The sequence below is a fragment of the Bidens hawaiensis genome, unplaced genomic scaffold (genome assembly GCF_021521415.1).
Source record: "Bidens hawaiensis isolate Kalapana, Puna unplaced genomic scaffold, B.hawaiensis_p1.1 tig00018746_1, whole genome shotgun sequence".
NCBI lineage: Eukaryota > Viridiplantae > Streptophyta > Magnoliopsida > Asterales > Asteraceae > Bidens > Bidens hawaiensis.
The window spans coordinates 238,773-252,136 of record NW_027492839.1 but is presented as its reverse complement, the minus strand read 5'-3'; positions in this window follow the sequence as shown (position 1 = coordinate 252,136).

The following is a 13,364-nucleotide window of genomic DNA, read 5'->3' as shown; positions in this document are numbered from 1 at the left end:
TGTAACAACTCGGGTTTTCGAATTTATACTTTTACCCAACTCGGTTCAATGTTCAGGTTATTTTTTTTATTAAATATATTGCGTTTATCAAGTTAAATCAATTATTTTGTTAATATTTAATTGTTTATAATTAAATCTTTAATGTTCTTACACATTTAGCCCAAATTATATAATTTTATCTCATTTGTATCCAATCTCAAACTTCAGGGTCCGGGAGTGTAAAATAGTTATAACCCATATCTCCAAACTGGATATCCATTTATCAAACCCGTGCCACCCCGATATTTTTGCTATTTTTATTATTTTGTTAGTTTGAACATTTAATAATAATAATAATAATAATAATAATTAATAAAAACTAGTTTCTTGAGAACCGACTTTATAAATGCTTGTTTTCTCCCGTTTTCGTTCATGTATATACGTATAAGTAAGCATATATGTTTATATATATATATATATATATATATTAACATGAAAAATAATATCTTGATATTAAGTAAACTATATGCATAAAAATATGTTTATAGAACTAATAATAATATTTTTAAAAGATGTATTTTACAACTTTATATATATATAATTAATAAACTAATAATTTCATATTATATTTTTATATATAATCTTACATTAACTTAAAATGATATTAACTTAATCATCGAGCTTTCATGATCTATCTAGTTAATTAACTTAGTGTACCCGTAATTCCATCTTCCTTTATAGCCTTTATCGTCAACGCGTGATTTCCCGCATTCTTAATATTTTCAATCACCTTTGTTCGTCTATCAAGGTGAGTACCACATTCCCCTATTTTACTCGTTTTCTCACGTTTTGGGAACATATGCGTAAATAATATTTCTTATATATACTCATACTCAAAATTGCAACTTTGTCTTATGTGTTAAAAACTTATACCTTACTTGTTTACGTGCTTATTTGCTTTGTATGCTTTCGCATTCGGAGAGGTCCAACATAATCTCAGTTTAGTATGATCATACACCAGTCGTTATAGCTTTGTGCTTCTCGACATCTCAGTTATACTCATTTGGTTATTTTGTTATTCACATATGACTTGTTGCAAATACATATTTTTATTTATACTTTGAACTGGTGTGTTGTTCACTCAACCTCGTGTTGACAAACTATATTATTTTCAACGCATATGCAGGTATTCGTTTAATGTGAAGTACAAGATCACTTAAGGATTTATGCTAGAAAAAAAACTTGTGAACAAAAAATGATGATTGGTGATGGGACAAGTAAATGAGAGAAAGAGGATGAATAGTAACAACAAATTTAAAAAAATGAAGTGTTGTATCAAAATGCTCTTGTTGCTTTCTTTCAACACTTTTTACAGTGCACACTGCCTATGAATACGCTGCTTGCCACTGTTGAAGTATCTAGCCACATATAGCCTCTAGGTCTGTAACATCTAGGCTTTGTTACTGCAATATATAATCAAAACTAACCAGAATCCATAAACTATAGATATCATTAAATATTTGTCACAGCATGGTGCCCTGGTAACGACTTATTGGTATAATTCATTTTCTTTTATTGTGAAAAGTTTTTTTTTTATGTAACAAATTAAGCTAAGGATTTTATCTCTTAAAACATTCTAACCCACAACTTACGGTTGATGGAAGTGGAACCCAGTAAGTTATAAATTTTAATTCAAGAACAAATGTCGTTTTATTTAAGGATATGTGTTATGGAAGGTTCGCGTTGTGTTGCGTTTACTAACAAAATTAAGGAGCTTTCGCATTTTGTATTTAAAAAACATGTCGTGGGTGAAATGTTAAATGTGGTTGTAGGTGATATAGAGAGATGATTGGCTAATATATTAAAAATAATTATTAATAAACATGCACATCACGATCACGCCCGCCAACCCACTCACTCTCGCCCTTTTCACGCCCTTTCACACCCCGTACATTGTGGTGTTTCACGCCTCATCAACTGAGGTGGCAGAGGCCCGCGCCCTTTCACCCGTCCATAACACTTACCCTAACAATGGAGTATCGAAAATGGAAAATCATCTACGGAAAGAACCACCCGGTGATTGCCGATGGAGTCCGAATAGACAAATGAAAATAAATAAAAAGTGGTAAATTGTAAGAACTACTTGTAAGAGCATTCCCAGTTGATTCTCTATCATATATTTATATATATCATATAATTACACTAAAAATCACTGTATTTTTCTTTCTTGTTCAACTTAATACTATTTTTATACCTTTATCATTATATTTCTCTTTACTCTACTCACAAACACTTTCAGAAAATATTAAAAAGTTATACGGTATGAATAATGAAACCTCAAATTTAAATTTCCCATATAACATGTTTTTTTTCTCTATTCACAACCACTCATAACCATGAGCTGTATAAATTATAGGCGAATAAAGGTTGCCTTATTAGTGATAGGGTGGTTTTTATCAAACCTGGAGCGACTGATGTTGTTTGGGCTTGGTCCAAAGTGAACCTTTCACCGGAAAATTTGGCTGATGTTGAAGACTTGAAGGAGATGGTGGTTTTGTTTTCTTTTCATTATGGTAAAGAAGATGGCTGGAGATGGATTGGTGATTCTCGTGTATTTTTTCGGTTCAAAGCTTGAGAAGATTCTTGGCTGATCATATTTATGGTGATGGTTTGACTATTTGCAATTGGGAGTCTTGGATCCCTATAAAGATAAATTGCTTTATTTGGAGACTTTTACAAAGCAGGATTCCGGTTGCTGTTAATTTGGTAGCTAGAGGGTTGTACTCGGTTCAGTCGGCTTGCTCATTGTGTCAGTCATCGGCTGAAACTTCAGTACATGTCTTTTTCGAGTGTCCGTTAACAAAAGAGGTTTGGAGAGCGATATCGATTTGGTGTCATTGGGATTTGACGGATTTGGATTCTTTTGATAATCTTTTAAAGGTGGCGAAAGAACCAGACTACGGTTTGGGCAAAAGGATCTTGGGCTTGATTATATTCTCAACTATTTGGTTCATTTGGAAACGGCGAAATTCTCGAATTTTCAACAATAGGTGCAAATCCACCCAGTTCGTTGTTGAGGAAATTATGACAAATTGAAGAGGTAGGTCCCAGCAGAGCCCAGTTGGACCCGCAAGACTAACCTTGAACAGGGACGTCTGCGCAATGACCAACTGCTCCAGCAGGACCCACCATGCTCAAAGAACCTTACGCGCAGTACGCCAGCTGTACCCGCAGGGAAAGCCTCCCAATGGTGAAGTACCCCGCCTGTTCCCGCAGCTGCGGATACAAGCCATCAGGGAAGGCTACCCGCACTAACAGCAAGGCTACACGCACAAGGTATTCGTTACTTCAGTAGTCACATGAAGGAATGAGCAAGGCGGGAACACTCCCGCCTAAATGAGCCAGTCCGTATGCTTCTGGAAGGTCTTTCGTACTATACCTACTAAGGTATGGGCGGAATAGACAGTTTGACCAGAGCAGCCCATGAACTAATCACAGGGTGACAGCTCACCGACAACAATACGAGGAGGAGCACCCTCTAGTACTGTTTGTCACTATTAGCCGCTGCCTACTCACCAACCCTTACGATGGAACGTGCGCAGCCTACAGTTGGTGGAACAGTGCGTAGCCGGCAGTAAAGGAACAGTATACAGCCGACCTTATTACTGTTGGCCGTAACCTATCCACCAACCAGCATGGCCTGTGCATAGTCCACTGTTGGTAGAACAGGAATACTATTCAGCCGGCTGTACCTGCTCGGAAACCTACCTTCGGCTATAAATACTCCAACACCTTGGAATGGTAAGGACATCATCTGATATCTCAATCTTATCTAGCAATCTCTTAATATACACTTATATTCAGAGCAATCTAGTCTGATTCTCACGCCGGAGGGTGGTCACAAGGAGGAACCCCCCCTTCTCAGTGACGAGCTTACGGTGTCTGTTTTGCAGGTCCCCTGAAGAACAACCTTCTCTGCTGGACCTCATCCGTGGGAAACATTACTTAACCCCCAGATTATCTATAATCTGTCCAGGGTTCACTTAGTGTTTCTTCATTGGCGCCATCCGTGCATAAAAGCTAGAACTAATTTAGTTTTTTCAAAATTTCTGAAGAAATGGTTAACGTTACTCCGGTCCCAAGGCCAGTAACCGACCAAGAAACCCCGGTAACCACAACCCCAGCAACTGGGGGGAACACCGGCGGTTACACAAATCTTACGAACACTACCCCGACTACCCAAGCCGGGGCAAGTGCAGTAAATATTCCACTGGGGTTCACTGATGCCCAGTTGGAAAAACGAATGAGGGCCCCTCGCCAAACACTAGATCAAGTGAAGGCGTGGGCCGAAGCACGTCAAAGAGAGTTCCAAGCTGAATTGGATGAACGCTTGCGTTCAGTTCAACAGGCTGACGAATTCGGCAGTACTCGCCAACAGCTCAACATGAACAGCGAGTGCGAGTACTCAGACGAGGAGAGAGAAGAATCCGATACCGACGCAAACCCTCGCCATAAGGCGAAAGGGAAGCGTAAGGAAACGGACTTCCAGCCAAAAAGGAATTTTGGGGAAGCTTTTAAACCAACAAATGCGGAGAGAAACCCGCGTGACTTCTCAAAAACCTTTAGGCCAACTGCTACAAATGCAGGAAAGTCAAAGTTTGCAAGGGACATTGCGGAAACAATCGCCCCGAGAAGTGCCAAACAAATGTCTAACATTGGCACTTATGATGGTCTATCCGACCCAGACGACCACTTGAACAGATTCATTGCGGGGGCAACCGTCAGTAACTGGACGGAACCCACGTGGTGTTATATGTTCCAGATGACTCTGGTTGGAGCGGCCAGGGCATGGTTCGATCGTTTACCGGTCCACTACATATACGACTGGGCGGACTTTCAGAACAAGTTCAGCCAGCACTTCAGCCAACAGAGGAAATACACTGAGGAACAGTGGACGATCCTTAACTGCGTTAGAGAGGAGGATGAATCTTTATTAGACTTCATCACCCGCTTCAACTCCAAAAAGCTAAGTCTCGGCAACGTAAGTGAAGATCTTGTTCGCGCCGCTTTCATCCAAGGCGCCGAATACCCGGAGCTTATCCGCACATTGACGGGTAAGGATGGCATGCCATCAACATGGGATGCCATCATGACGGCGGCCAAGCGCTTTGCCGAGACGGAGAAGCAACTGGGAAGGGACCTTTCCCAGAGTACACACCTCTACACGCAGAGGACAAGAGAGAACAATGTCCGGATCGCCCGGCAGAACAAAAAGAGGAAGCTAGGTATCTGGCAGTCAAGGGTAAACTTTGACACCTCATCCAGCTCTCGCCCTCTTGTTGGCGGAAGAAATCACACACACCCTTCAAGCCAAAAGCACCGGTGGACGCCACTCACCAAAAGCGTCACGGAGATATTTGCCACTGAAAAGCTACCGTGGCCAAAAGCTCCAGTAATCCGGCACCGACCTAATGCGGATCAGAGCAAATCCTGTGACTTCCACGGGACAAAAGGTCATGGTACAGAAGAGTGTACATCCTTGAAGGATATTATTGAAGCATTCGTCAAGGATGGAAGACTGGCACACCTGGTGGCATCAATCAAGAAGGGAGGACGGAACGACAACCGGTACCGAGGCAACGGACGAAAGCCCGTTGATATCAGCATCAACATGGTTCATGGTAACATCAGAGGAAGAAAAAGGCGAACGCCAGAACCATGTGCGTGGAAGGAAGCTGAGGTGCGCTTCCCGCGAGTGCCAGGAGGACCCAGCAAAGAAGGCCCTATCGTCATCAAAAGCCAGCTGGGGCACTACATCACCTCCCGCACTCTTGCTGACAACGGCGCATCGTCGACGGTGATGTACAGGCAGTTCTTCGACAAGCTTGATGACGAAGACAAGGAACGCCTGGAAACGATCTGCGCGTCGATGGAAGGGTTTGATGGCAGCACAAACACCCCCCTGGGTATCCTATCTTTCCCTGTCACTCTTACGGATGGGAAACACTCCCGCACAGAAGATGTGGACTTTGTCGTGATGAGGAAGCCACACCACACATACGACATTCTCTTCGGGAGAGACGGGATGACAAGATTCAACGCCGTGGTATCCTCAGTCCACGGCATGATGGGATGGCCAACAGCTGAGGGTGTAGCGATGATCACCGGCATTCCCCAGGTATGCATCGCATCTGTCTCATCTAAACCCAAACCAAAGATGGCTAAACCAACCATCACCGAACCAGAAAGATGGGCCTTCAACGGCAAATACCCGGACCAGGCCGTCACCATTGGCCCAACAATTGTTGATCCCACACGCACCTTACTTAAGCGCTTATTACAAAGGAACGCCGACATCTTCGCGTGGACACCAGCTGACATGACTGGTGTACCCCGGAGTAAGGCGGAGCATAAGCTCAAATGCGATCCGGCTGTCACGCCGATCGTACAAAAGCGCAGAGTAATGGGGCCAGAACAAACTAAAGCGTGTAGAACCCAAGTCAAGGAACTCCTTGACGCAGGCATCGTACGCGTTAGTAGATATCAAACTTGGGTTGCAAATCCCGTTATGGTACCGAAGAATGACAAACAATGGCGCATGTGCATAGATTTCAAGGATTTGAACAAAGCATGCCCCAAAGATTGTTATCCGTTACCTGAAATTGATCTTAAGGTGGATTCGTTGGCACCATTCCGCCTTAAATGCTTCCTGGACGCGTATAAGGGGTACCATCAAATCCACATGGCCGTTGATGATCAGGACAAAACCGCTTTTCGGACGCCCGATGGCACATTTTGTTATCAAATGATGCCATTCGGACTTAAGAATGCCGGGTCCACATACCAACGCCTGATGGACAAAGAGTTTCATTCCCAAATTGGGAGGAACTTGGAAGTCTACATGGATGACTTGGTCATCAAAAGCCCTGACCCAGAAGCGATGTTGAAAGACATCGAAGAAACTTTCAACACGCTCAGGAAGATAAACATGAAGCTCAACCCGAGCAAAGTGTGCCTTTGGAATGGAAGAAGGGAAGTTCTTGTGACATCTGCCCCGATCCGACCCGACCCAGGTACCCGTTTCTCTGACCCGATCTCTTTCTTTTATTTTACTTTTAAAAATAATATATATATTTTCCTTCCCGCCTCTTCCTCTCCGCCGTCCCGTCCCTCTCCTTCTCTCTTTCCGCCTTCTTTTCCCTCTTGTCGCCGTCCCGCCCTTACGCCTTGATTCCCTCTTTTTCTTCTAACTCTTTGCTTGTCCTTTGTTCCTTCCCGCCTAAGGTTGTCTGCGCAGCTCCACGCGCCAGACTCCCTTACAAGGAATCCTGCGTGAAGACCACCTGTACAGCGATTCGCGAGACGAACTCTTCTCGCAGCGCACTAAGAATTGTAATTCTTCTCGCAGCGCGCTAAGAACGGTAGTTCTTCCCGCGACGCGCTAAGGATTTGTAGTTCTTCTCGCAGCGCGCTAAGAATCGTAGTTCATCCCTCGACGCGCGAAGAATTATAGTTCTTCCCGCGGCGCGCTAGGAATTTTAGTTCCTCCCGCGGCGCGCTAAGAAATGTGATTCTTCCCGCGACGCGTTAAGGTTGGTTCTGTCTGCCTTCGCGCTCGCGCACTTTTGCCTTCGCGCTCGAGCCTTCTCGCGCTAAACCCTTTTGAGTTTTCTTCTGTTTAATCTAGCCGTTGCTTTTGAGTTGTCTTATCTTTTGAGCTGTTGACCTAATCTGCTTTATGTCTGAAAAGTTACTTTCGGCGCAGCATGCGCACCAACCCCATTGGTTGACAGATAAAGTGACTGACATAATCTTTTGAGAATCTGCTTTTGCCATGCTTGACCAGTACTATATCTGTCCTCTCCCTTGCCTTTTTCTGAATCCTGTCAGCCTTTTTCTCTTTTTCCCTGCTACCATATCTTTTGATATCTTTACTTTTCAGAACTTTTTACTGTTGATATCTTTTCTTTTACTTTTGGAGATCTTTTCTAGGGTTTGTGTCCCCTAGGGTTTGCCTATATATAGTATTATTTTTCTTAACACTACACACACAAACACTTACTCTCTCCTGTTTTCCTTGCTCTCTGCCGCCTCCCTCTCTGCCTCCGTCTTCCCCTCCGTTCTGCCCTGCTTTTCCGGTAATGTATATATGTTATATATAATAATTTACTTATTAATTATGCTAACTTATAATCAAGACTTAAAACAAATCATTAAAACAATAATCTTGTTTATAGGTTAACTTGTGCTTGTTTAAAGTTGGTTCTTGCTTTATCTATCATCGCATCTTTATCAAGTGAGTAATCTCGTACCTAATCCCTTTTTGCTTTTAATGTTTTGGGATGTTCATGTGTTCATACAAACTTAGAGTCTTAAACTTGTTTATGAGCTTTAGTCGCGCAGTATCCCATGTGTTGAGGACGTTTACTTGGCTGTTTATTTGTATGTGTGTATCATTAACCGCTTTGTTCGGCCTATTCCGCAGTTTTCATGGATCCATTAGATGAACACGGGAGACCTATCGTTTACGGTTTTCTTTGTTTACACTTGCACAGATGTTTTCTCGTTTTTGTGCTCAATTGGGAGCACGGATTGAACTATGAACTATGAGCTATGATCTATCTAGGCTTGATCACAATCTGATTGCACCCTTGTTAAACACCAGACATACACGTGTTGCGCGCAGATTTATTGTTATCTATGTATTGTATTAAACTTGATTTCTCACCAACACGCAAGTGTTTGACGTTTATTTTAACACATGTTCAGGTTTGCAGTAGCTGTTTTGGAGCTTGTGGACACGTAGGAAGTTTTCTTTATTTTTGACCTAGATTAAAATGTATCAAGACAAGTTATTGCTGTTCGGATATTATGATTTATAATATATTGATTTATGTTGATTTATATTTGTGTTTGCTTTGCGCGTGCGCGAATGAATGTATTTATTAAATATTGACACCCAATAGTGTCACGAGTAATGAAACAATATGTGGCGCCCCGATGTATAATCCGCCTTTGGTCGGGGTGTTACAGATTGGTATCAGAGCTCGTTGACTTTAGGATAGGTGGTTAGACGTAACGGCCTAGAATACCTAAGAGTCCCCTCTCGCGCATGAGAGAAATCTCATGTTTGCGCGCTTATTGTTAATTACTCGTTATTTATGAATATGCTCGCGCTTGCGCAGTATATGATTTTATGTTTTATTTCGCGATATTTCGATTTTTGCTGAATTTCGATTTTTATTGATTTTACTTACATATTCGTTTGTTGGGATTGAAAATCCGAAAAGTCATGGTGATACATGAATAGTTGATTTTCAATTTCCATTTACGATTATGTTCTGAGGTTGGAGACTTGAAAAGTCATGGTGATACATGAATTGTCAACCTCCAATACTCATTTTCTTGTATGTTTTATATTGAAGATTGAAAAGTCATGGTGATACATGAATTGTCAACTTCCAATACTCATTTTCTTGTATGTTTTATAATGAAGATTGAAAAGTCATGGTGATACATGAATCGTCAATCTCCAATACTCGTTTGCTCGTATATTTTAAATTGGGAATTCGGAAAGTCATGGTGATACATGAATTGTCGATTCTTGATTCGAATTCGTTACCTTTATTAAGTCTGCATTTAGGGTCATTTATTTTACTTTAACTTTTGACTGTAACTGACTCCGTGAAACCAAGCTTTATAAGATTAAAACTTTGCGCTAAAACCAAGATATTAACTAAAATTAAAATTCTTATAGAATGCCTCCGCTATCTCGCCGATTTCAGAGAAGAGAAGCCTCGCGCATGCGTAGACTGTCACACCCGGCCCTGAGCGGCGGAAACAGCCGGGCGCGCGCGAGTGGGGATTGATAATTAAGCACGGGCCATTGCAAACATTCAAAGATTTTCATTGCGCATGAATTGTTTAATACAATACATTACATTGTTTAAAAATTACATAAAAACATCCAAGTATAAAACTATTGAAGATTTCCAAGCCATATCCCCTTGCGCGGCGGGAACAACCACGCGCATCGAAGGGATAGAACTAAAATCTTCCAAAAAGCTAGTTTAGATGTTCAGCGTGAGGTGCTCTAAGTGTGACTCCATGCGCTACCTAATTATCTCCTGAAAGACACGTAAAAACATTTGAATCAGTATAAACTGAGTGAGTTCTCAAGTTTTAGTAACTTGGTAAATCGTATTGCATCATAATCATTCTGAAACATAATTCTGGTAGCATCATTAAAACACATGCTTGGTAAAACATAGTTATATCAACATATTCTGATAAAATCGTTCCGCGGGTTACGCGCGAACACTTCTGAAAACTGTGCTCGTCTGTGTAAGTGGCGCTGCCACTACGAGCGAAACAGGTAATACTGTCCCGCGGGTTACGCGCGGACACTTCTGAAAAATCGTGCTCGTCTGTGTAAGTGGCGTGCCACTACGAGCGAATAATACCGTCCCGCGGGTTACGCGCGGACGTTGTGCCGGAAAACAAGGCGCTCGTCTGCGTAAGAGGAGCGACCTCTACAAGCGGGCTCAATCCCATAGTACTGCCCCGTGCTAGGCACTCGTCTGTGTAAGAGGTGCGACCCCTACGAGTGGGCGGATCAAACCAGCAGTCCCTACCCTTAGAGTTCCAATGGTAAAGTGATCACTTACTCGAGTTCTAGCGCACATACATTGAAAACCTTAGATAACCGTTTGCATTGCTCATCATGAAACATAACTTAAACACATAATCGCTTGCATAGCTTGTAAGTATACCATGATAAAACATTATTTAAGTACGTGTCCCTCGCCCCGAAAGCAGTTTAAAAACAGTGAAAACAGTGAAAATAGGGGCTGTGAGACTCACCTGTGGTTCTTGTTAAGGGATTAATCGAGATTCGGGTTTTCTTGGTGTTGGCCTCGGAATCGAAGGTCTAGAATACGATTAAATAACAAGAAGTATATATATTAAGATCAATAAACGGGAGAACATAAGGGTTGGAAAGTAGATCTCAAGGTTATATTCTCGGCTTACCTAGTAACAGGATCGGAAATGAAAACAACGGATGCTTGGGAGAGGATTAGTGCAAGTTTGTAGTTCTTTGAAGTGTGTTTTGGGCGATAATTTAGGTTACAAATTTATAGGCAAACTCAAGGGAACACAATCCCTTGCTTTAGGGGATTGAAATCTTTTCATATCTAAATGTAATGATGATAAAGTATGGAAGTTATTATTATTTACTTAGGAGTGGAGTGGTGGATAAAAGATTTTGATTTGATTTGGACAGAACATGCAGGTCTGGGGTTGGTGAGAATAGGGTGGCTGACAGTTGACTTTTCATGTTACAGTGTGCTTTTTCAGGTACTTTTGTCAGTGTACAGTAAAAAGTGGAAAATCTCTGAAACACGCTACTGTTTCCTTTCGGGCGGGAGTAATCTCCTTATAACTGGAGAATAGACTGAGTGTTCTGTGCGCATCACTTTGTGCGCATAGCTTTCTGCGTGAAGGACATTTCTTTGCTGCGGGTAGGTGCGTAACCTTCTCGCAGTTAGGGACATTGAGTTTCATTTGTAGATTCTCCAGGAGGTCTTGGTATTTCAACATAGTGATCAGTCATGTTGAAGTCAATTCCATCTTGGAGCTTCAGACAAACTAGCTCTCAATGTTCCCGCCATGCGGGAAGGTTAGTTCCCTTCCGCACGCGCATAAACGATTTAGGATGCACCCGCCTTAGCATCATGCGGGATGGTCAACCCATAGATAACATAACGTTAAGTTACATGAAAACATAAAGCCAAAATATTCACGCATGGCGCATATAACACATGCTCACGCTGGTTCTTAACATGGTGTGCTCGCGCAGGTTGCATGTAACAACTGCACGCGCTGACTAACATGGCGCGCTCGCGCAGGGCGCACATAACAAATGCACGCGCTGACTAATATGGCGCGCTTAATATTCACAATCACCTAATTATTAGGTTGATTACTTAGTTTAAGGGGGTTGGGAATTTACCGGGTGTCACATTCTCCCCTCGTTAAACGAATTTCGTCCCGAAATTTAGGAGACTTTGCTGGCAGAAGCCATGTTCTGAAAGAGGTGTGGGTATTTCTTGCGTATATGGTCTTCTCTTTCCCAAGTGAACTCAGGCCCACGCCTCGAGTTCCATTGAACCTTTACTAACTTGATTTTGCTTCTGCGTAACTTTTGTTCTTTCCAATCGGTTACTGCTACAGGTTCTTCTACGAAGTGCAGCTGTTTGTCGATGTGAATCTCTTCCAACGGCAAAATCAACGTTTCGTCAGATAAGCACTTTTTGAGGTTGGACACATGAAACGTATCATGAACTCTACTGAGTTCGGCGGGTAAACGGAGTTTATAAGCAACCGGACCGACCCTTTCCAGGATCTCAAATGGTCCAATGTAGCGCGGATTCAACTTTCCTCGCTTGCCGAAACGGGGGACTCCTTTCCATGGAGAGACTTTCAAAAGTACTTTATCCCCTACCTGAAACTCCAATGGTTTCCTTCGCACATCTGCGTAGCTCTTCTGTCTGTCGCGTGCTGTCTTAAGGCGATCCCTTATCTGAAAAATCTTGTCTGTCGTTTCTTGGATCAATTCTGGACCAGTCATTTGCTTGTCACCCACTTCAGCCCAGCACAGTGGGGATCTACACTTGCGCCCATACAAAGCTTCGAACGGCGCAGCCTTAATGCTTGTGTGATAGCTATTGTTGTAAGAAAATTCAACCAATGGGAGGTGAGTATCCCAGCTACCTCCGAAATCGATTGCGCACGCGCGCAGCATATCTTCCAATGTCTGGATTGTTCGCTCGCTTTGCCCATCCGTTTGAGGATGATAAGCTGTACTCATATCAAGGCGAGTACCTAGAGCTCCTTGTAACGATCTCCAAAATCTTGAGGTGAACCGACTATCTCTATCAGAAATGATGGACACTGGGACTCCATGTTTTGAGACTACTTCTCGAATATACAGTCGGGCTAACTTTTCCATCTTATCGGTTTCCTTGATCGGCAGGAAGTGTGCTGACTTAGTTAGCCGATCCACAATAACCCATATTGTGTCATAACCCCCAGGTGTCCTTGGCAGTTTGGTGATGAAGTCCATAGAGATTTGTTCCCACTTCCACATGGGAATTTCTGGCTGCTGAAGTAACCCCGACGGCTTCTGATATTCAGCCTTTACTTTTGAACACGTCAGGCACTTACTGACATACGTCGCGATGGCGCCTTTAAGATTGGGCCACCAATACAGCGTTTTAACATCTTGGTACATCTTGTCTGCGCCAGGATGTACGGAATACCGCGTCTTGTGAGCTTCGTTCAATACCTGCTCGCGCAATCCTCCCTTGAGAGGGACCCATATG